Source organism: Harpia harpyja, chromosome 2 (assembly GCF_026419915.1).
Source record: "Harpia harpyja isolate bHarHar1 chromosome 2, bHarHar1 primary haplotype, whole genome shotgun sequence".
NCBI lineage: Eukaryota > Metazoa > Chordata > Aves > Accipitriformes > Accipitridae > Harpia > Harpia harpyja.
Window position 1 is genome coordinate 2,754,392 of NC_068941.1, and position 24,172 is coordinate 2,778,563.

The following is a 24,172-nucleotide window of genomic DNA, read 5'->3' on the forward strand; positions in this document are numbered from 1 at the left end:
GAAGTCAGTGAGGTCTGCAAACCGCTCTGTGCTTTTGAAACTCAGGCCATGAATTTAGGCACCTGCTTTTTAAAGATCTTTATCTATAAATTTACCAGTGCTTCAGGCTCCCTATCTATGTGACAGGTCAAATAATTCCTGCTTTCTTCAGGATCTGAAACAGTGGGACTGGGGCAAAAATGTCCTTATCTTATAGGAAAATCTTATTTAACTTTATGTGGATGGGTACATGATGGACCTAACTGAGCCACTATCTTTCAGAATATAGTAAGGAATGAAATCCTTTTCATAAATGTTTTATAGTATCCTCTATGAGAAAATTAATAATTTAATTTGATAGGATGGCACAAAATATGCGCAGAGAGGTTATCATGTGTGATTCAGTAAGGTGACCTTTTCTCGTAAGGATTTCCTTGTCTACCTTTTTCTGGGTTTCTTTTTCTCTGCGGTTTCTCTGTCATTTCTTTCTGGGTTCCCTTATTAATTTCATTGTACTGCTCCCTGCCTTTTTCATCTCTTTCTCTTCCCCTCTGGGGCAGCTGAGAAGCAGCAGCAGAGGAGGAGAGGGACCCGTGTGACAACAGCTTTTCCCCAGTCGTCAGCCCTGCGGTATCGCTCCATACAGGGAAGCAAAGGACCTTCCCAGGACTGGTTCTCATTGCTAGAGGAGAAAAGGCAGTATCTGAAGAGGCAGCATCTGAGCCAGGAAAGACCGGGCTATTATCCAACCGCAGCCTTTAGTTCCCAATGTAAGGGCTGGGCTGAGAGCACCTGTAGGTGTGGTTGTGAAACCGGCAGTAAAATTTGTTTCCAATCTCTCTTCTTATTAGAGACCACACAGGGTAACTGATCAAAACCAGAAAAGATATAAGAACTGCTGGTATTGCCAGTTTCTTTTTATTATCATTTCCCAAGGAGCTGTGAAACTGAAATAGGGGCTTTTATAGTTACTTATAAGAACATTTCCGGCTCTGACTAAAGTGTCAGTATGGGGCTGGGATAAATCATCACTCCTTTGTGCAAGTCTACGAGGCAGCGCTGATCTGTTTGAGCTTTGACAGCTCAGGATCACTAAAACACGGGGGGCTGCCATTAGCTTTATAGCAGGTGGCAGTGCTTTTCTAAGGGGTAACAAACAAGTCAACTTTTCCTTCTTGCATCCCTTCTGCTCTCCCTTCCCTGCTTTAGTCACCTTGCTCTCCTTTACTCGTGTCTCATCAGCTCAGTGCCTGCAGCAATGGCAATTACTGCAATGTGAGCATACAAGAAGCTATGGCTGTCTGACTGCTGGCAAGTGGAGCTCTGTCATTATTACTGCCTGCCTGTTAAAAGGGTGAGCAAGGCTGGCTCCTTCTCTCTTCCTGCCCCTGGCCTACCTTCCCGTGCGCTGCCTCACCTTCCCCATCACAACCTGCAGCGCTGATGGTGAAGGTACTTTACCCTCCTCGCTGAGAACAGCCTCCTGGCAGAGCTCACGATGCAGTCAAATCTGCATGCACTTAAGAAGATCCTGGCCTTCTGGACCGCATCGCGACGGTGCGTACCCCAGCTCTGCAGGTTTGATGAGCTTGTGCAATTTTTACGGTCGATTTGGCGTTTTACACCCCGCTTGGGCACACCGGATCTTTTGCGAAGCATTCCCTGGCAGGCCTTTTGCTGTGGCTTCCTCATCTATCATGAAAACTTTTGCCCCCTTTGGTGACAGCTGAAGGCAAGTCACTGCTACTTGTTTTGTCTATCTTGTTTTGTGAGGGATTGGACACTCAGAGACATGGTGAGCTGGGACACTGAATTTTGCTGTCACCACTCGTTCTGTTCCATGTCGTTTTCTTCTTCTCTTAAGCATGGACCTGTATAGGTCAACACAGTTGAATCTTTTATGCTGATACAACCAGCTGTGCATAGGAAATGGTATTTTTCTGTGATGCAGTTGCAGCCTACATCAGGCCCGCTAGCAGCAGCCTGTGAATGGTGCTGTCAATGGGCTGGTTTGCTTTCTTCATTTGTCTCGTGCTCAGTCCCTGCCAAGACTCTATACTGTCTCCGTATTGTGACAATGTATGTTTCTGTTGTTGAACGTATGGTTAGAGATGATGACCAGTTGGTTGGAGTAGCATCACATCACACTGGAAGCTTAATCGCAGGTGAGCATTGTGTCATTCAGACAAGTCCTGTGTTTGCTGGGTTTGCATGTTTGATCAACAGTCATATGAAGTGCATAATATTTGCTCCTTTTCTGTTGGTTTGTTTATGCAGGGTCTGGGTATGAGATTCAGTAGTTAGTTGAAGTACTAGAGACTGCAGAGAGATCTATTTTCCAGACCCAACACTGAATTTGCAGTCTTCCAGACTCGATTCTAGAAAACAATCTGCTTTGCCTTTGCACTGATGCAGAAATGACCGTGGTGGCACTGAGTATTTTCACCCAACAGGAGTTAGGACCTAACCATACCAGGTGTGGAGCCGCCTTGCTTTATAGCAAGAACATATCTTATAATTTAATCTTGACCTTATAAAATTACAGGACACCTTTCTTTTCTGCCAGGGCGCTCTGCCTGCCAGTGTCACCACACTTAGTGCAAATTGCTCTGAGATATTTTGTAGGGTAGACTCTCTTCTTGAGAGCGGATTGAGGGCACGGGCTTGTTTTCAGTGGCTGCTGATCAGCTGTTAAATGGTCGGTCTTTCAGAGCTCTGTTGTCACATAGTCTTGAATTACTATGTGATTCCTGAAGACATCACTGTTCAAGTGATTACTTTTCTTGGGGTACAAGTGTTTGGAAATTAAAATATAACTGGCTTGGCTTTTCAGAAATACTTAGTATCTATGACAATCCCAGGGAAATCATCATGAGTTGCAGCTTAAGCATACTTAAATCTAGGCAATTTTATTTAGATGTCTAAGATTTTAGGGGTTTTACCCAACTCTAGATTAAGTCATTCTGTACCACTTAGAGATTCAAGTGTTTCTTGTTTGTTATTTACTTCAAGTGTTAAGTGTGAATTCCTCTACTAGGCCTCTTCCAATGTAAATAAACCGCAATTTCTTTTAGTGATGGAAGCTGACAAGAGTTTAACTGTATGACAGCACAGGGCGACTGACATCATGGTATCACAGCATCGATGTTGCGATGCTGAGCGGCCCCCTGGGTGGCTGTAGCAGAGGGCTTTTCCCTCTGTCAAAGCCGTCAGACCGCAGGGCTGAGTAACAGATGGGAAATGGCAGGGGAGGTTCAGAAAGTGCCGTCACAAAACATCTGAAGAAGTCCATCAGCACAAAGTGCCAAGACCAGTAACTGCTCCTTAGAGGTTGATGCTAAAGGAAACAGGTTCTTGCCACTGAACTGAGCCTTGGCCTTTTTTTGCAGGGTGTTAGCCACATCCTTATTATTTTCCTTTGCCAGTCTTGAGGTCACACCTCCCACCTGTGGATGAAACAGCCCAGGAAGGATAGTTGCTCAGTGGCAACCATGTAATGCTGAACACGTCCACCGTGTTCATGGGGCCAGCTCTTCCACAGGTTGCCTGGGAAGAACAGAAGGAAATTTGTTTCCAGCCATGCCTTGTTGTACCACCTGGGATAGCATTGGTGGGAAGAAAGCCTCCAAGCCAGGCTTCGCCAAGTAATGCTGACCTAATTAGGAGCAGAAATAAACCCTTATATATACACACGTTGCAAGTGACATCTGGCACTTTCCAAATTCTCCATCTCTCAGTCTGGAGAAATAGCTGAACAAATCCTGTTCACCGTAATTTCAGCAATAACGTGTAACCACAAGATTTATAAATGACATTGTATTGATAAGCACAGGGGAAGGTTTTTTAGACCTGTTGACTTGCAGATAGTGACTCGATTCATACAGGGGAAGCAAAACTTTATCCAACTGTAAAAGTGAATGTAGGCACTTAAAATTCTAGTCTGAGGGTTTTGAAAGTTAAAAAAATAAAGGTTAATTTAAGTGTGCCTTTACATATGTGGTAAGTGTGGTTCTCATTTCAGGAAGTAATTGGTAAGATGTCTCACGGAGGACTAATAACAGGGTAGAGCAGGCAGAGTCATCGTTCTGTGAAATAGCTCTGTGTCCTCAGAGCGGGTATAAACAGTAACTACCAGCAGTGCAGGACACAGACTTACCACAGGCTTGTTCCTGTTCATTACAAATAGGTAACCCACAGGATTCTTGTTCTTGGGAGAGGCTGAAATGAGCTCAGCCTATTCTGAGGCTGAGCAAGAAGACTTTCTAATGGATCTCATAGGATAACAAATTAATTTCATCAGCATCTTGAAAATGTCTCAGACCAAGCTCATTGCTCGAGAGCAGAAGAGAGTAATGTGTTTCAGTGGTTCTGTGGAGCTGGTCAGTGGCATGTCAAGTCTCTTACAAGAACATACTTGGCCTACAAACTTGGTGATGGTAGTTTACAGATCTGAATCCACCTTTGCTAGCTTAGAGATTTTCACTTCTGTGGCTTGTAGCTGCGCTGCGCTCCCATTGCTAAATTATTTGTAGTTGAGGTTCCCTTTTTGGTTTTATTGGTTTGCACAGTGGTTACTTGTGAAACAGCACGTGAAAGAAATTGAATTATTCTTCTTACCAAGACTTTGAGGGATCCCAAACGTATTTTGGCATCCAGACCTATTAAATTCAGGCAAGCCTTAGGCATTTGTCTTTCCCTATTGATTAGATAATATTTTTCATTTCAGGAAACAAATTCCAGTTGACTTGAGCCCTTGTCACAGAGACAGGATCCGTGCATACGTGGGGCAACTGAGATCACAGCTCCCATATTTTGACAGAATTAGAGCTGGATCAGAAGCTTCATGCTCCTGATACCTTTTGAAGCATTCTTTGTTTTCTCTCACACCATTCAAACCTTTTGTCTCTGGTTTTGGGTGACTTCATGGTGACCCTGTGGACCTGGTCGTCAGGGTGCTGGGATCCTGCCAAAAGGTGCAGAAGGGGTGGGGACCTCAGCATCATGAGCTTACGTCAGAGTTGTGCAAGCTGTATTTAATTGCAGATTACTAGGTGATAAGAGTGAGTGCTCCTTACTTGGTATTAAACTAGATTACACACCTCTTAGTGAGTTTGATGGAGAGGGCAGAAGAGATGGCAGCAGCAAAAACATGCTTATAAAGTAGAACGACTCTTAGGCAGAGCAAACCAAGAGGGCATGTTACATGTGCAACATGACATGGTGTGTATAATAAATCTGAAACTGACTCCACAGAGGTTGTGATGCAGTTAGGAAGATGGCTATATTAGATAAAGCTTTCAGAAGTTTTCATCAGCAGGACACAGGCAGTGGACTCAAAGTGGGTTTATAAGAGGCAGCTTTGCTTGTGGGCAGCTCGCTCTGCGACTGCCCTAAACTAGCAGCTGTGACTTAAAACAGTCGGAGGCCTGGCACTGTGTTTGATGGGGCTGTTTGCAGACCTGTATCCTTCCTCTCCTTGAAGATGTTGTAAGGGCAAATGCGTAAGGGTGGGACGGACATATTTTCTGTGCTCTGGTGGCTCTGCCTTTCTCTACCGCTTTCCCTCAGTTTTGTCAGTAATTCAGTGTAAATTACTGCTCATGGAAACAGCGAGAATCAACTGAAAGCTGCCTCTCATTAAATTTTAGGCTACTGACTTCACATAGGAATGCAAGCAAAACCTCCATTTGTTTCTTAAACCTTTATAAAGCCATTAAAGTAGGAGTGACCACTGACCTAGAAATACGGCAGCTGCATCTCTGACAATCGCTAAAATAGCCTCTTGGTGACCTAGTTTCTCCTAGCAGTGAGCATCATGCTGCACAAGCGTGAATCCTTCCTAGTAAACTAATCAACAAATGCTTCTTGCCGCTGAGGTTTTGGAGAGGTTGCAAATGAAGTGGTAAAATGGGAGGAACCATAAGGCTTATAACTGCTTGGAAAAATCTGGCTTTAGATAAGCCTCAAAGGCAAGAATCGTTCAATCGTGAGGGAAATTTTTCAAAGTGTCTGAACAGCTGCTTCAGATTTGAATGACCAAGTCCCTGCTTTCAGACACAGCCCAAATTACACAGGACCCGCTAAAATTGTGAACTCCCGAGTTGCTGGATGTTTTGGGAAATGTGACCTTGTATCTGTTGTTTAATCCCAGAGCTGCTGTGCAGTTTGCTCTTCCAACCACACAAATATTACAAGGGAGTGTGTACTGTAGGCTTTCAAGATGCAAAATCCAAATAAAAAACTACCCTGATTTTCAGACCTTGGGGCAGTTTCTCAGTGATTCCTCCCTCTTAGGCTGCAGTTTGCAGAAGTGATGGAGTGTGGAGTAGAACAGAGGTTGATAGCCTGCCTGCTGTGCAAGCCCTGTCTGTCTATACACGGATGTCTCTGATTTCCATTCTGCATCTTTGTTAGCCTTGGTAATAGCCTTCCTTTTTTACACATAGCTATTAGCCTGAACTTATCTCTGTAGTTAACAATATGATACGTTAGACATGCACTTACAAAGCCCCTGAAGAAGCTGTCCAACCTAACCGGCACACACCAGGTTAGGGAGAATTAAACGTAAGCCCTTGGGAACTCTCTCCTATAAGCTTATTTTGTTTTAATTATCTTTCTTGCTTTCCCATTTTGGTTTATGTAGAGCAACAGTGACATCCATTGGCCTATTAAGCTAATCAAAAGTACTGTACACACAACATGTATTTATGCAAGGTGGAGGCCTCCGGCGCTACGGTTTCTCATTTAAAGAGCAACTGCTTGCTCTCCAAAACAACAGCCTCTCTCCTCCTATAGCAACCTGTTTGCATCCTTGTTTCAGATACTCACTGATTCTTCACTCCTGCTAGGATGCTTAAAACATACTTTTAAAGATGTAGCTTAAAGCTAGGATTCCCTTTTCACGAGAGATACCAAGGCATATAGAAGCAAAGCTGCAGTTACCCTGGAAGCAGAATTGTGGCAGCTCAGAGCTGGTCTGGTGACCTTTCTACGCGTGCCTTATGCATGAGAGATTATAAAATGCTGAATTCTTTGACTAATTTTCAGCACTGCATAACCAACCCAGGTAGGCAAAAGTTAAAGTAATTTTGCTTCAGCTTATTTGCTGGTGATAATATGTTAAATTTTGATTCCAAAATTAAAAATGTTTTATTTTAAAAGCTGCAGCCTTTCTTGGAGACAAGAAGGTTTAGAAGGACCATAGAAGAGAGAATTGGGAGAGACTAGGACATGTGGTGGAAGAACTGACAGCCGGAGAGTTTTAAAAAAAAAACCAGTGAATGAAAGACACAAAGTCTGAAATAGAGGATTCAGTGACAAGAACCAAACCAAACCAAATTATTAATCTCAGAGGGAGATCTGGAGGATTCTGATTTCATTCCAAAAAACCTGAAAACAGTTCAATTTATTTTTAACCTTGTAAGTGAATCAGTAGATGTTTCCTTCAGACATTTCATTGAACAGAACCAGCGTCTGTAGTAAATTTTTGACCAGCTATAGTTACAATCCCATTTCAAGGTCAAACAACCCGTCTCTGAAAGGGAGTCTATGTGAGAAGGAGGATTGAACTCATAAGCCTGTGGGCCCATTGTCGGTGCCCCATAGCATGGTGCAGCTATTGCGGTTTGTATCTGCAATGAGGTGCAGCCTTTCCCTCGTGACTGGGACAACTGGAACTTTACCCAGCAAGGTCAGCACAGGGGTTTTCCCTTCCAGCATTACCAGAGACAGAGGGAAAAAGAAGTTATGCTGATTCATGCCATCTGATTTGGAGCCTAGTTCATAGCTCTTAATTAGAAAGGAAATGTAAGTAAGTGCTGCACATCCTTCTTTGGAGCAATCTTAACTGAGGGGAGCTGGAGGTGCTCAGCACAAGGTGTTCCGTCCATTTCAGCAGCTTTGGATCAGGCATCATGTCCACAGCACCTGAGAAGAGGGATCTTCGCTTTATGTAGATGATCATTTCAAGCGGGAGAGCCCACAAAACATTTCCAGGTGATGCTCAGTGTTTTGGAGAATTTTAGACTGCACTTTGTGGATGTGTGCATAGTGAGCAGGAGGGAAACTCATGAAGAAGCTTTGCCTCCTATCCCTCCAAACTGCAACAGGCTGGAAATGCTTTTGTCCAGCTTATGTGATTTTAGCCCTTAGAGGATCTTTCCTTTACTTGCATGTCTCTTGCATTGCCACTTTGTACAGTCTCACAGCTTGCAAATCATTCTGCTGGATATTTTAGATACTGCCATCTTACACAGATCAATCCAGGCAGCCTGTTCCCTTTCGATACCCTATCTTCTCCCTGCCTGACTCTGGGGATTTCTCTGCGGAGATTTGCTGATGCTTTCCTTGCTTTCCCACCTCCCTCTGAAGTGCTTTCATGCCTCTCTATGGATGCTTGTCTGTAGCTAATGCCAGGGCACTGTTGCTATGCTTTCATGGACTGAAAGCAGTGCACATAATTTCTTTTTTCAGCTCTCTTACTCATTCTCTGGCTGATTTCTCTCTTTCTCACACACAGCTGCTTTGCAGGTCAGCTACATACAGCATTTGGGTTTGCAGGGGCTGATCTTCCTGAGCCATTACCAAACGGTGGAATTTCCCTGGGTGTTGACTTTCTGATGCCTGTTGAGTTCCTTTTCTCATTCCTGCAGTATGCGGTTTCACAGGGAGTGGCTGTCTGTTGGCTCAAGTTTCTTTGACTATACTTTGTATACATTTTCCATGATCCCGGAGGAAGACGGAGCACAGGGTAAAATCCTGCTGTTTGCGGATAACAACGGATAACATTGTTGTGCTAACAGACATTTGTATAAGAGATATGAAAACGGCCCCATTCATATCCTTCTGTGACAGTGCTGGGTCTTATAACTGCTTTGAAATTTGAGGTGTGTTGTTGCTCGATTGCATAAGGCAACCGGCATTGCCACAGCTTTCCGCAGGCTGCAAGTGCACTGGACTTACCTGTCCTGGGTCAGCCTGCCAGCAGTGGGAGGATAAGGACAGCATTCCTGCCACTGCTGCAAAGCTCCCGGCATCCTGGGGGAAACTATAGACTGCTTATGGGTGTCTCGTCTACAGATTTCAAAAGATGGAAGGGAAAATACCGTATTTGCTCTCCAGAGCAGGCTTAGCCCTGTTCTCACCCATAAAGTAGGGATGATTTAGTGAAAAAAAAAAAAAAAAATCCAGATGCCTTTTGGTAACGAATAAGCCCAAAGGTGGTCTTCTTTCTAGAGAAAATATTGACATTTCATTGAAAAACAGAATACCCCAAAAGTGGAATTGCATATATAGCACCATACACAGCAAAGACTGCACCAACCAGTTTTTATACCTGTGAGACCTGCATTTATTCAGTCTTTCCGGTGAAGACAAACAGGGTTATCATTCTCAAGTGTGCTTGTAGCCTGCAATGAAAGGAAGGCTTTCTTTCCCATTGCTAAGAGGAACCAGGGCTGATGCTCTGCTATCACATAGGGACCTTGTTCTGTCTGCTTGTCCCTAATTAATAACATCCTGTGCTGATTACTGGTGTCACACAGTAGCTTCCAGTACTGCCCACTCAGGTACTTCATTTTGCTTGTGCTGCTACACCAAACTGGCAAAATGCAGTAGATTTGAGGCAGCAAGGAAGCTTTAATTTAGAAAATTATCTCTTACATGGGATTCTGCTAGGACCTATTTTAAGACTTGCACGGGTGTCTAAGGTGGCATGATGTGGCCCATTTCTCTGCCCTGCCTGGGATACCCCCATGGTTATGGTAGGAATGAGTCCCTGCCGCGGGCTTTCATGACTCTGCTGTAGCGAAGGGGAACTGGACGTTTTCTCTTTCGCTGAGCTCTCAGTGTTTCCGTGCTCTCATTCACTGGAGCTGTTTGCACGTTTTCAGCAAATAATTCTTTATTACTGTCTTGGTGAAAGGAGGAAGGCAAAATTAAAAAAAAACAAAAGAGAGAGAGAGAACATCTTGTGAACCTGCTGTTCTCAGATCTCTCCGATAAGGACAGTTCCAAGTGCGTGAGAAGTTTCCTACTCCAAGATTTATTTACTTCTGAAAGAAAAGCCACCTTCATCTCATTATTTTATTTTCAATACAGGTTTTAATTTGGTGAGAAAATATCTTCCCCATAAAGAACCTATTCTGCCTCATTAACTCCTATAAAAAGCATCCCCCCCCAAGCTTGAAATGTTAAAAGAAGCATAAATTAAGGCTAAGTTTGTTGTTTGCTGCTTTAATCAACAAACAACCTTAAAAGGGACCCACAAAAGCTTCTGTAAACTAAATTTATTAGTGAGCAGGAAAACAGGCCTTCAGCTGCAGCCTCCTCCCCTTCCCAGCCCCCTGAATTTGGAGGGGGGTGGGGTTTTGGAGTGACTGGTTTTGTTTACAGTGTCTTACTCTCTTAGGCAGGTTGTTGAGGTCCCATGGATCTCTGTCAGACTTTTGTGATGCAGCTGAACTGAAGTGACTTGGGACAGAGTCTGTTAATTAGGTCTTCAAAGGCGCCTCCTTTTTTTCTCTGCTGTACAAATGTCCTTTTTTCCCCTTCTTTTCCCTAAATCTGCTTGTCAGTGGCTCAGAAGGAAAGAGGAGGTTTTTCACAGCAAGAGAAAACTGCCATTCTATCTGCTTTCCTTTCACCTCTCCAGGATGCTAGAGGAAAACTAGATGGACATCTGTTTTCTGCCCTTTTCCTCGCCTTGATATGTTTAAGAAGTCTTCCTCTGTTTCCTCTTTATGCTATCATCATTATCATCATTTATAACGTAGGGATATCTCCGCTCACGGAGTGGTGCTCACAGTGACTGCAGTACCAAGAACTGGAGAAAAGCTTAGGGACGTAATCTAGAAAGTTTCAGTGCAGAGGGCAGGACAGTTGGATAAAAACATTAAGAATTAACTTTCCTGAGCCGGCACATGTGAATATGTAATTTCTTTCCGAATTCCCCGTGATGTAACAGTGAGCTTCTCTACAAACCTCTTGCATTCAGATTCATTTCAATCTTAAACTAATTTTTCACTGGTTTCATTTTGGAGGATCCACCATGAGAAAATTTAATAATGGATTTTGTTCATTGCTGCAGTGTTTGGACTTCCTCGCTTCTTAATTTTTTTCACGGCAATCTTAAGTTCAGTCTGAGATATGCAGTGTAAGAGAGATCCAAGAAAAATCACTTTTGTTCACTGGAAAAAATGGCATTGACCCATTAGAGAGCGGTTTCTGATATTTATCTGAACACCTCCTCACCTTCCAGGAGTTAATTTGAATTGGAGGTGAGCCAAGATGGGGAGTTTCTCTAAACTTCCCCCAGCTTTATGGGCTTGGATTCAAGCAGTCCTGGCTCTGAGCATCTTGTGGTTCAGGTTTGCAAAATCGAAAGGCGACTGGGCACGTTTTGCAAAACCTGAGCCTCCCCTGGAGTTTTGCTCTCCTCTGATTGATAGCCCTGGCTCCAGCCCCTCCTTACTCTCACTCTTCATGGTCTGTGGGTAGGTCAGCGTTGCAAACAACTCCTCAAAGGAAATCATCCTTCTTCAATGCAGCCCATGTCTTATTTCAAAAACTCATTTCCTCTGTCCATCCCACGCCTTCCCTTCCTCCACCAGCAAACGTGACACAGGTCTCGCATTTCGCACCAGCTGCCTGAGCAAATGCACAAACCGGTCCAAATTTACTGTAGCCTGGCATCTGCATTGGCCAGCAAGCCAGCAACATAAATCACAAGCACAAGACAGTTTCCTTTTGGGGCATTTGACGTTGTCCTTTCATCCTTCGAAATAAGATCTTTTCTTCATTTCTGTGAACCAACTGTAGCCCAGTTCTGTGTCCAGCAGTTCATGTTGCGAGAAACAAGAGGACGGGGAGGCAGAGGAGCACGGCATGACGGGGGCACGGGGATCCGGGGTTCTGTGCTTTTCCAATGCCATGCCGCTCTTCCAATGCCATCGCCGGGGCACGTGGGCATGCGGCACTCCCTCGCCTCGCAGGAGACATCGCAGCTTTATTTAAACAGGAAGAAGGAAGTTTTCTGTTATCCAGTGCCCTGGGAGCACGCTGTTCATTGAGCGTAGCAGTACCTGGGATCCAGGCACCAGGGAGCATGGGGCCAGGGAGGTGGAGAACAGGAGCACCAGCTCCCACTGGCTCCGGCACTGTTGAGCATTGCTGCAATGCAGGGCACAGGTGCATCAGGGTGAATACAGCCCTCCCAAAAATGCACTTGGCATTCATGTTCTCTGTGATACCTGGGCTTTCTCGCTCTGCCAGTTAGCCTATATCTTTCTTTAATTTGCTGCTGGTCCTCTGATGAGTCCCTTAATATCTATTTCCCTTTGGATTTTTTGCTGTTCATTTGGGCATTTGGAGGGGGTTTTGTGGCCACTAAAAAAAAGCAAAAGAGAAAAAAACTCCCAGATTAATAGTCTGAGTCCTTTGTTTCCCCACAGCACAGTGATTCCTGTCATCTCTGGTGAAATACATAGGGAAGGGGAGGTATGCGGAGTTATTCATGGCATCAGATTGAAAAATGTGCTCGAGTGCTTTGCAGGTCTAGGGCAGTTGTACCCACTTACCACGTACATGCATTGATCCTGCTAATACGCAATGGCCTCAGCTCGAGGAAATATGCTGTGTTTATTCTTCCGTCTCCATTACCAAGTCCATCAGTGACATGAACTGAAGCAGGTAATAGCTTGAAAGCCTCCATGACCCTTAGAAATGCTCCTAGTCTGCATTTGACAAGGTGTGCAGCTGGTGCTGTGTGGTCTGCTGACCAGAATGCTTGATTTTATTTCAAAGTGGCCACTGACGGTGAACGAATTTATGGCACGCAAAGTGGGCTGCTGTAACCTGACCCTCAAATCATCACGACCATAGGTCGACGCTCCCCTTACCATCCAGAGCTCTAGTTGTGATGGCTCCTGCAACTGGCTCCCAACAATTATTTGCAAGAATGGTGCAAACATAGCCCTAGGGCGTCTTCATCTACTCCCAAAGGCAAACACAGTAAATGCATGTCAAGGTGGTGTGTACACAAGTTTTTCTTAGGCTATCTCCCTCTGCTCCAGATCCAGCTGACAGGCTCCAGGGCTGATGACAGCAGTGTATACACTAGCTGTTCACTGTCATGTGGGAGCTAAAATGAAATTGCCTGCCTGCTTTTGGTGTGACTCCCACCATTGCCAGGTGGGAAAGGGCAGTGAGAAGGGCAAGGTCTTCACTGCACCCGTTGAACACGTACTTATATCCATCTCTGCCATATTTCACTCAGCTTCTAATGCAAATTGCTACAGTTGGGAGAAACACATCAGAAAGCCATCTGGGCACTGCAGAGCCCAGCTCTACTTCCTTCAGTTTTTCTTTTAAGTCAAAGGATATATGTTTTCAAAGGCAGAGAAATCATGCTTTGTTATACCTTTGAGAAATCATGCTTTGTTATATATATTCTTTCATTTGTTTGTATGGAAGGGCTTTTCTTTCTAGAACAAGCACTGAAGGGCTCAGCATTTAGCCTGGTCCCTGCCAGAAAAAGTTATGCAGGTAGTTCAGTGGGAGCTGAGCTGTGCCGGGGAGGTGGCTCTGCTCTGCACGCTGGCCTGCACGCCGACTGCCTTGTGACGCAGCAGCTGCCTAAGTACATACAGGACAGCATGCCACCCAGGGCTGCTCCAACCGAACCGCGAAAAATCACTTTTCCGTTGAAGCAGGATCAGGAGAGAATTGCACAAAGGCCAAAGTGCAATTTTCCAAGGTGGCACTTCACGGAAGGACCAGGTATCACCTGGCAAGATGTGAACATGGCTTTAGATGTGAGCAGAATGGGTTTAGCTGTGTAAGGCCAGTGAGGCATCGTAGCTAGGGCACTGCCACCACCACTCAGCAGGGCACTGGTCCAGTGATGGTACAGGGGGTCAGCACACTCCCCTACAGCCTGGTTGTATCCTGCAGGAGAATGGTCCGTGCGTTTTAGAAAGATATTGCCGTCTAACGCAAAATAGAAGTAGCGTTGCTGATGTAGGAAAGACACAAGGTGAGCTGTGGACACTGAGAACCTCCTAGATGTGGCTGTCCGTCAGCCAGAGCTACCTGCAGCACCTCAGCTCCCCAGCGTGGATGTTTGCCTGACCCACGCCTGTTTAGTCTAGAAGGAAAGCTGCGGTCATCGCTCCAGGGTGGTATGGCTGGAAGTTGTGTTGAAGGTTTCCTTTTGTCAGCACTATGTGCTTGTAATGATCCCTCATAGTTAATTCCCACTTGGACTAGCTGCCTGTCGTCTGCCTCAGGGTGAGTACCTGTGCTATCATAAGTACATAATGCTTAAATAAATACTCCAAGGCTATGGGGAGCCTCAGGTTTATGCTATGGGTGGTAATTTTTTTGTTGTTGTTTTTATCACAGAAGGACAAATGTTCATGAGCTTTTATGATTACATCCCAAAAAGGACTTTGTTTCATTGCCTGGTAACTTCTGAGAAACTGTTTACCATGCAGTATCTCTCAGAGTTGCTGGCCAAGATGCAAAGTACTCTTGAAGTGTTTAAAATCTCAATTATACCATCTGGAATCATTTCATGAAGCAAATTATTGTCCATCTGGCTCCTGATGGAATGATCCTGAACAGGTGGCATACAGTGCATGTGCTGGTGTGGGAAAATACAGCGTTCCACGTAGCTTTCCAGTCAGAGAGAGAAATCACGCCCAGGAGAGGTGATAGCAGAAGTCACGCCTTTAACTGAATGACGTTTGCAAGCAGGAGCTCTGCTGGCAGTGTGAGCTTGTGGATAAAGCGATCGGCTTTTTAGCTGGGCGATGGGTGTGTTTGGTTCAGATCAGAAAGGGACCCTTGCCTGGAAAGGGAACCGGAGGGCAGGCGTCACCTGAGTAATCTTCCCTCATCATTATTACCAGGCTGTTTAATCCTGTTTCCAAAACCTGACTTTTCATGTCGTAAGATAGCAATTAGAGCTTTTTAAATTATTAACCCATTTTGATGGCATATCCCCTTCGGCATGAGCACGGGAGGAGTATGTTGTTGTCCCCCAGTGGAAATCTGACTGTGATGGCCATGCTAACTGTGTAGCGTGCTCAAAGTCATCGCAAACCGGGGCTGTATCCAGGTGTGTGATAGCACGCCGGATTTTACAGAGACAAATATTTTTCATTAGGAAGCACAAGTGAAAAAAATACAGGAAATGGTACTTACTCTGCTGTGAGAGTTGCCGCTTCATGATGGCTTTCATAATTAAGACTCACAGCTAACGCTTACTGCCTTTATAACGTCACCTCAAGTGTTTCTTCTGCATCTCACATGCTGGTTTATCACAGGCTCTACGATTTATGCATCATCTTAAACATTAAGCATTTTAGGCTGGTGATTATGAGTTAGCAGACAGAGAAAGAGATGTCAGCATGAAAAGTAGCACTGGCTGAACATAATTTAACCTGATAGAGATGCACCTGTGCAAAAGGCCATTAAGCCACTTTTATTATTTTGGGGGAGTAGAATATTTTAGTTCAAATAAGACCGACAGGAACCATTTTAGGCTAAGACAGAATAAGTTACTTATGAATTGAAATAAAACTATCCATGTAAACTTTTATGATAGCTTAACGGTGGTGAGTAAACGGCTTCAGGGAAGCCTCTTTCTTGTGAAGAGCACATTGGGGAGTGGGATCCTTTCCCACTTGAATTAAGGGCACATCCCTTTTCCTCCCTCTATAAAATATTAATTTCTTCCTCCATAAAATAGGGATACTTTTGGATGGCCTTCAGACATTCCCGGATAAAAGATCCATTAGGGGCCAGATACTCATGTTGTGAAGGGCAGCTTTTCCAGCATCTCCTTTGCTCACCTCTTTGCGGTCAAAAAGTATTTTCTTCCCTTCAGTGAATATGCATCATGTTCCCCCGCGGACTTGCCATCTTCCTTCTGCACGGCCCGCTGGTGCTCCCAGCAGCTTGCAGAGGAGTTTGAGTGAAGTGGTATTAAAGTCCGTAGTGTCAGGAGCGGGTCTTTATTCACATCCATGTGCAAATCCAAAGAACAAGGGTGAACGTGGAGCCACCTCTCGAGAGGAAACAGCTACTAGATAAAAACCCAGGAGTCCTAAAGGAGGATACAGGGCAGAAAGGGAGAGAGGAAGGTGTTAGGCATCAAAAGGACAGGAAGGTAGATGGCAAGTGGCAGGGAGGGAAAGCAGAAACCGATTTCATTTCACCTGCAAAATCTGTCAGCACTGGGAATGGGAAAGTGAAATCCTGCAGTCTTCAGCCAGGAAGACTTCCATGACATGAAGTCTGACCACTTTAATTCCTAGACGTAAACCAGCTTGGCTCAGTAGTGGCACTGTGCTGGTTTTACACCAGCCAAGAACAGGGCATTAGAAGTACAAATTTCTGCTTTAGAACTTTAACTCCTTCCCCTGTGTGTAACACAAATCATTTCATGGCTTGAAAGGTTCTTTCCAGTTATTCACAGCAAATATGAGAAATGAGAAAGGTTTATTTATCTTGTCTCTTCCTGTCATCTTCCTTCATGAGATATAACAGTTCAGCTTCATGTAGCTTTTAAATTAATTTAATACAGCTCATTTGCTGATTAAATGTCCTCTATGAAACAAACCTAGTAGGTGACAGCAGATGCTGTTAAAGCCACCCCTTGCGTTAACATGGCTTGCAGTGGCTGGTGAGACTCGCTCTTGAGGACTGCAATAGCGCGGGATCAGCGTGCCGTCAGAAGCACCCACAATGCAGCCCAGCGGCCTCCGATTTACAGGATGGTGGGACTGGACGTTTACCGGGACAGGTCGGGGAAAGGATGGCGGTGCTTTGGAGAGAGCCCAGTTCTCCGAGGTCTGCGCACCACGACCGGACGGGAGCTCAGGCCGAGTTCATGCCGGTGGCACAGGCCCAGAGGAGCCGTGCGGGGAGGGAGAGCTCGGTACCCAGCCAATTTTTGCAGCGTGCGACTGCTGATTTTCAGCCCAGCCAGCCATCGCGGCCATAAAAAGCGCAAGGCAGCATGAGTCGGTCCCGCTACACTGAGGACCGATGCGCGTTTCGGCCGCATCTGGCTCAGGCCGTGGTGACCAGCGGCCGGGCCGTGCGGCTGCGGTAGGGTGCAGCGGCAAGATGCGGTGGGCAGAGCCGCGGGCTGCCCCTCGGCCTCGGATCCTCGCCCCAGCACCCCGCGCTGGGTGCTGAGGGGAGGCGGCGAGCCCCGGGGGGATCCCCGCCCCAACAGCCTGCAGGAGCCTTCAGCCTGCAGCCTTCCTGCGGCCTCCCCCGGCCCTCGCAAGGCCGCTTCTCCCCCGAGGCAACCCCGGGCCGGGCCGGCGGGGCGGTGCTGGGGGCGGGCTGCCCGCCGCGGCACCTGCCGGGGGCGGCCGGAGGAGCCGCCGCCGGGCTCCGGCGCCCTCGCCCGGCGCGGCTGTGAGCGCGGCGCCGCCGCCGCCGGGAGCTGCCGGCGCCCCGGGGCACGGTGAGTGCGGCCGCTGCGGGGACCGGGGAGCAGCGGGCTGGCGGCGGGGGATGCACGGCGGCCGGGGTGCGTGGGGAGCGGGCTACGGGGCGGTGCGCGGCGGCCGGGGATGCGGCGGGGACCGGGCTGCAGCGGTGGTGCCGGGGCGGGGGGGGGGTCGCGGCACGGCGGCCGGGGTGCTGCGGGCGGCGTGGGGGATGGAGACCGGGGTGCCCGGGGTGCGGGGGGGGGGACACGATCTCCCGCCGCAAGGATAGGGGAGCCGGGGGCGGGCAGGGCAGGGCGGGCTAACAAAGGGCGGCGGCCCCGGAGCCCGGCTGGCACCGGCGGAGCCGCCCCGGGGAGGGCGGTTGGGGGCGGCCGCCCCCTCCCGTTCCAGGTGCTGTCTTCTCCTTTGGGGTTTTTTGGAGCCTCGGGATGCAGGGAGGGAAGGGGTGTAGGATCAGACCCCGGCGTGCCGCGCTTCCCTGTGCCCACACGTGAAAGCTCGTTATTCGGAGGGATTCCGCAGGTGTGATTTAAACCCCGTCTTTTTGCTCTGGTTGCACGCACGCCTCTAGGACCACGTCGTTCGGCTGTCCGTGGTGCAGCTGGGCGAGGGCAGCGGTGTTGGAAGGGTCCGTTTACAGTACTTTCTCTAGAGGAAATTGCTGGGCACCTGAACAGCAGGAGGTTTCTTGTTTGCGCGCGCCTCGTGGCTGCTGCATGTTTTAGTAAGTAGTGTAGTGTTCTTGGAGGTAGTTCTGCTGGCAGGCACCTTGCAATGAGATACTGGGACAGAAGCTGAGAAGTTTTATCACCTGGTTGGAATGACCCACAGACTCCTTAAAATGGCTAAGAACAGAATTCTTTTCAAATGTAACATTATCAGCCAGCATCTTTCTTTGTAAATTTGGGAGGACCGTGACCCACAGACCTCATTTACCCATTTGCCTTCACTCCAGCTTTCTCCTCAGTTTCTTCTGCCCAGAAAGTCCAGAGGTCTGTTTTTCTCATTCCCTGCTATAATGCCTTTTAAAGACTGACCTCTGCATGTTCTTCTGCCTATACCCAGCCTTAAATTTCCTATCCGTTCAGTGCTCCCTGCCCATTAGGTGACACCAGCAGCACACATTGAAGCATGTGCATTTTTCATCCCAAGCCTCAGTCATGTTTTGCTGTCTTTTGCCCAGCAAGCCGGGGTGGGGGGTGAATCTCAGCAGCCCAGTGTATTTTCTCAGCAGTGAAGGCCTGACTCAGGTCCTGGTGGGTGCTTGTTGAGATTTTCCTTGACTCCAGCAGGAGCAATGTTAGGGAAAAATCAATGCCCTAAAACTCCTTTGACTAAGAGAGGTGAAGTCCAGGCCAGCCTACAATTCGGAGAGAGAGGGGTGCTCCTGCAGGCCCATAATATGGGGATTTAGAGGATTGAAAGCTTGTTGGCCCATATTGAATGGTGCTTGGCACCTGTGGTTCTTAAATCGAAGAGGGAAGTTCAGTTTGACTGAAATAAGGAATACTGTAATTTTTATGGGAAAGTTCAGGCTGACATTTAATAATCACAGAGGCTTTTCTTCCAGAGATCAGCAGGCCAGAAGTTTAGCTATAAAACATTGCTAAGAAGCCAACAACTACGTACACAGTCAGCTCCAGCCTCCCTGGCATTGCTCTGCAGAGAGGGCTGCTACCGTGGCAGGTGGGAGTCTTGCCTCTGGGAGACAGGCAAGCTGTGATTCTGCAGCAGCCAAGAGCCTCGTCAAATGTCCCTGTGTTCAGTAGACGGCAAACAAGCAGACCCCGGATTTTTTGTGAGAAGAAAAGCAGTGTGATGTATAGCCCTTCTCCCTCTGCATAGTGGTCTAGCTCTTGGCAGCAATGACAGAAAAGCTGTGCTCCTTGCAGTAGGATGCAGTCGGTGTCGGTGAGCGGACGGACTCCAGAAGGGTGCTGCGGGAACAGCAGTGATGGGGAAAACATCCTTTCTGCATTTGTTTAGTTACTTTAATGGTAAGCCCTCTGGGTGAGCAATTGTCCTTCACTGTGGTGTTTGCAGAGCATCTGGCACAGTGGGGCCTGGTCCATTCCTGGGCTTCCTCACCTCAGTGGCGGTATAAGTAAATAAATAAGTAGGATATGACGTCAAACGGAGTATTTTATAATGCCACTCTTCCCTAGCCCTGAGTGATTCCCACCAGAATTGCTAGCTTGGCTAACATTTGTTTAGACAAAGAGTTATCATGACCAGCACTGGGTGTTTGGTAACCATGGCTCAGTGTCTGGCCTTTGGACATCCAGGTGAAGACTGCAGTACCTCTGCTGCCGGAATGATGTTATGGGTGTAGGGGAAGGGGTGAAGGCTGAACCCTTGTTTGGAGGGCCTTGATGCAACAACGCCTACTCAATTTTAAACCTGGGTAGGCTGACTTGACCCTTTCAGCAGAACTGATGTGATGAGTTCTTGGTGCTCACAGTGGCAAGGTGGCTGACTTTAATGGATGTGGGAATAGAGAATGGCTTATGGTCAGCAGGATCAGGCCCACAGTAGCCACACTACTCACAGCCTATCAGATGCTGGAGTTGCTGGGAAGGAAAACCTGTTATCAATGTGGAAATGGAATGAAGCTGATTTTTGCTAGCTGCAGACCTAGCCCCAAATCTGTGACAGCTCAAACATTTGAAATTAAGTACTAATTGCCCTTTATAAATGCTTATTCATGAATGTCCCCAAGTGGAAGCTTATTTGTGCTCTGGATTCCTGTAAGAGTGCAGTTGGGAGTCTTGAGTCTTGCCACACAAAGACTACCTTTATATCACCGGGCATACAAGCAAGCTGCACAGTGGGGATAAAGCGTATTGCCCTGAATGAACAATACGTAGAGCTCGGCTAAACTCCTGTAAACCAGGGCAGAGACAATGACAGTGTTTCCCTAATTCTTGTACCAGTTTTAGACAAGCCCTGACTCCACTCCAGAAGTAGGATTTCACAGCCTCCCGCTGTCTCAGCCATCCTGTCTGACAGCCTCCGGGATGGCACCGTCCCTCATTTTGACAGTGGCAATCAAGCAGAGAGTGGGTCACCCTTCTCCTGTCACTGCGGCTGCCTCTCTCTTGTGGATGCAACAGGGATGTTCCCCAAGGGTCATCTGTCCTGTAGAGGAGACCGAGAAGGATGCAAACTGTCAATTTGCATGCTTGTCTTCGCAGACATTTCCCTTTTCCTGGCAAGTGCTGTGTTGAAAATAGGTGATTCCCTCCAAAGAACCCAGAGTTGCAAGAGGATATAAATATCTAAAACTTTGTGATACCCAAGCAGAAAGAAGAGACACATAAGAAAAGACTGCGTATGTTTGAAAGTGATGATTTAGGGGGGTTGTTACCAAGTTTAACTTGAGTGAAAAGGTTGGCTAACAGTGATGTGATGCACGCTTGCCTGCATTCAGATGCAAGCCATTTCTCTAATCCTTTACATTCTAGTTGCACCAGTGCTTGAATTAGTGGCACTGTTCTCTGGGTTTAAAGAAACATGAAGAATTTCAGCCATCAGTTGTTCTTGATGGAAGAGGGTTGGGTGTTTTTTTTGATGTAGCAGTAACTGCTGTATCGGCTCAGTTCTAGTGGTAGAGAGAAGGATCAGAAGGGTAAATTTGTGCCTTTGAAAGAGGAATCTGATGAAAATGAAACCAGCCCACTTCACCCTGATTAGATTTCATCATGTTGTGACTTCAGAATGCCTTCTGCATCCTGGCAACAGGGCAAAGATTTGAGAAACATCCAAAAGTTAAAAGGACACAATTCCTATGGATTATCAGTGTATCTGTTTTTTAAAAAATTCTCATCTTTACTATTCTTTCAGCAACCTAAAACGGCGTTGAAGAAAAGTATTTGGGCAGACAATAAAAATAGCCAGGCCAAGTGCTCTCCAGCAGTGACCTGATCACGTCTCGTGTGTTACGGAGGGCACAGATTCCTTTGCAGTTACAAACAGGCTCCAGGCTGGAGACAGACTCCATTTCAGACTAATTTAAGTAAAGTACGTGATGATAACTGATGGCCAGTGCACAGTACAGTTCTAGTGGGGACAGGGCCCCAGGGCCCCCCGTGCAAGATGGCCGCATCCTAATCGTGCTATGGCAGCTTAAGTTTCCCTGGATAGATGGGAGCAAATATGTGCTGTAAGGCATGGCTCTAAAAACTAAGCTACCGCCGTGATGGAAAGATCAAGCCTGGAGTATATTTGTCTTAATATTGTGTTTTCCCATCTAGGCAGGGAGAAGGAAACCATATTGTTATGCAGCTCACGCGTTCTTTTTAAGCGGATTTCCCAACAATTTGTCTGTTAAGGGTATGTATTGGTCCTGGCCGTTCCAGGCAGATTATTAGATCCCAGGTGCAGAGGATGAGGAATAGGGCAGCAAGCATTAAAGAGAAACAAGAAAATGCAGGGGTAAAAGAAGGCCAAGCAACAGCATATAAACAAAACCGAAATTTTGCCTGTGTCTCAAGCGAGGGGCAAATATAAATCCACATATCTTCACTGAGCTACATCAATTGAAAGACCTGGCACCGTCATTGTGTTTCACCCAACGTGAACTTGTTTTTGTGATGAGGTGCAGAGGAAAGCTGGGTCTGTTTCTGGGCTCTGGCACAGGCACCTTCAGCAGGGTCATCTGGCAGTAGTTAAGCTGGGCTGGTTCCCTTCCTTGGTTTGCTGTGCAGCTGCACGAATGGTGCTGTTAGCACGCTAGATGAGACGGTGTATACCACTACCAAGGGGCAGGAACGATCCACAGGGAGAAGGAGAAGCTGCAATATTTGAAGTGGCTCTTGCAGCCAAGGAGTTTGCCTTGTGAAATCATTGTTTTATTTGTTTGTCTTCCTGTGCAGACATCTTTTGCCTGGAAGCTCTCTTACACCATGCTGATTTGAGTGCTTAGTGCACTGCAGTCCAGACCTCAGGATGGTGCTGCTCTGTGTCAGGGAAGAGAGCAGTTAAGCCAGCAAAGCCTGTCCGGACCAGAGAGAGGTGTGTGTTGAGAGGTAGACTGAAAGGAAAAGATTTTATGGGGCCCAGTGGGTTTCTTGTGAAGGATGCCAAACCTTCAGACTGGAAACTGTGGGCTATCACTGTGCGAAGCAAAAAAGGAGCTTAGTTTCTAAGTGGCTAATGAGTTTACTACCTTGTTTCTGTCAAGGGTTTTGCAGAGGCGATGCTGATTATGTCATGTCCTTTCCCCAAGGCTATCCCCTTCCTCTTCCATCTCACCAGGCTCAGTCTGACACCATTTATTAGGCTACTTGTCCCTGATTCGTGAGAAATAAATATCGACACTGATGGCTTCTTAATAGGATTTGGGTTTGCTGTTCACTCTGTGAAAGAGTTTGGCACTTCCGACTCAAATGATAATTTGTGTTTGGGACTGGCTCCACCGAGACTTAATTTTGGAGGTGTTTTTCTTTTAATGAGGATGGTCACAGCATGTCCTGTGTACGAGGAGAGACTGAGGCTGGGGATATGTATTGTTCCCCTTTTTCCTATTGACATGCAGAGCAGAGATTTCCAGACTGTGACTACAGATCACCGCGTGTCCCTAGCAAAGATGCAGCTTCTTTTAAGAGGGTGCTGGTGTTCACAGTGGGAAATAATAATTTTTCACGTGAGCTGTCTTTCATTAACTTGTAAATGGCTGCCTTCTGCTTAGCTGTGAAAGACCTCAAGTCAGACTGCCAGTTGGCACTGCAGTGCGTGGTCATCTCCTCCATAGGGTCTTAATCTGCTTGGAGCTGCTCTAAGGAAAAGCAGTTCATACTGTTTCAGACAGAGTGGTTTTGGGTGGATTTTTGAGATGTGTCTTAAGTGACTTCTGAGGAAAGCCCCATTAAAGGCTGATAGGCATTTAGGCTAAGTGGGGTGTTCTGGGTTTCCCAAGAGCTGTGAAAGGTTCTTTATCTACAGAGTAGCACCTTCATGTTCCTGGGAACCCAGCAGGATTTGAGATATTTCCCTGGAAATCAAAGCCATATGGTGATCTGTAGTGTAATGTCTCTTAATTGTTCCTGGAGGTGCTTTGCCCCATTGGTACTCAAGGGCAGCATCACCAGGGAAGACCCTGACATCATCCAGGTGAGTGTGTGAGCATCCCCCGGCCTCTGCGGGTGCTAATCCAGCCCTGCAGTGCACGCAGTAGAACATCTGAACTCCCAACTTCAGATCTTGCTTTGAGCCCGAGGAATGATTTGGGTATGGACTCAGGATCGTCAGACCAAAACACAGTAGACAAGGTGATGGGGAAGAGTTTTCCTGTTGGCAGGGCGCACAGAAGAGCTCCCACACATAGGGCTGTGTACAGGAAAGATGCTTGTAGTATCCTTTCAGCAGGAGGATGGCAGAGGTCTGTTTGTGCTCCTAAATGGCCTGAAATTTCTACATTCCCCAGTCCTGTGGTTGAAAGAAAAATGTTCATGACTCTTTACGCTTAGCAGTTGTTCACATATCAGTGATGATGTTACTAATCCTGTTTCTAATGCAGGCTGTATAAGACTTCGTCATGTAGAGAGAGAGAACTATTTACTTAGCTGTGCCGTGCAAAGACAGGCGGCATCCCACCAGGGGCTGAGACCTGGCTGCTGGCAACTGCGAAGGTTTTTGTGGCTCCGGTGTTCGTTTCTCATCCATCTCCGCTTGGTGCTAATCATGAGACTCGAGCCCACTTGTCTTTTCCACCCTTACAATGC

General features: G+C 46.8%; 1 protein-coding gene across 5 annotated transcripts in view; it reads left to right on the forward strand.

Annotated features, from left to right (window-relative positions):
• The window catches only part of SHROOM3 (shroom family member 3), a 154,846-nt gene that overhangs the window by 85,559 nt on the left and 45,115 nt on the right, over nt 1-24,172 (forward strand). The window contains exons 1-2 of one of the 5 annotated variants that reach the window (XM_052812674.1): nt 17,432-17,461; nt 22,325-22,463. The exons of 3 other annotated variants lie outside the window; for them this stretch is intronic. The gene's annotated coding sequence lies outside the window, so the exon portion shown is untranslated. Of the gene's footprint in view, nt 1-17,371; nt 17,462-22,324; nt 22,464-24,172 lie in introns of those variants that run through there. One more of the 5 variants, XM_052812666.1, reaches the window with a different exon arrangement.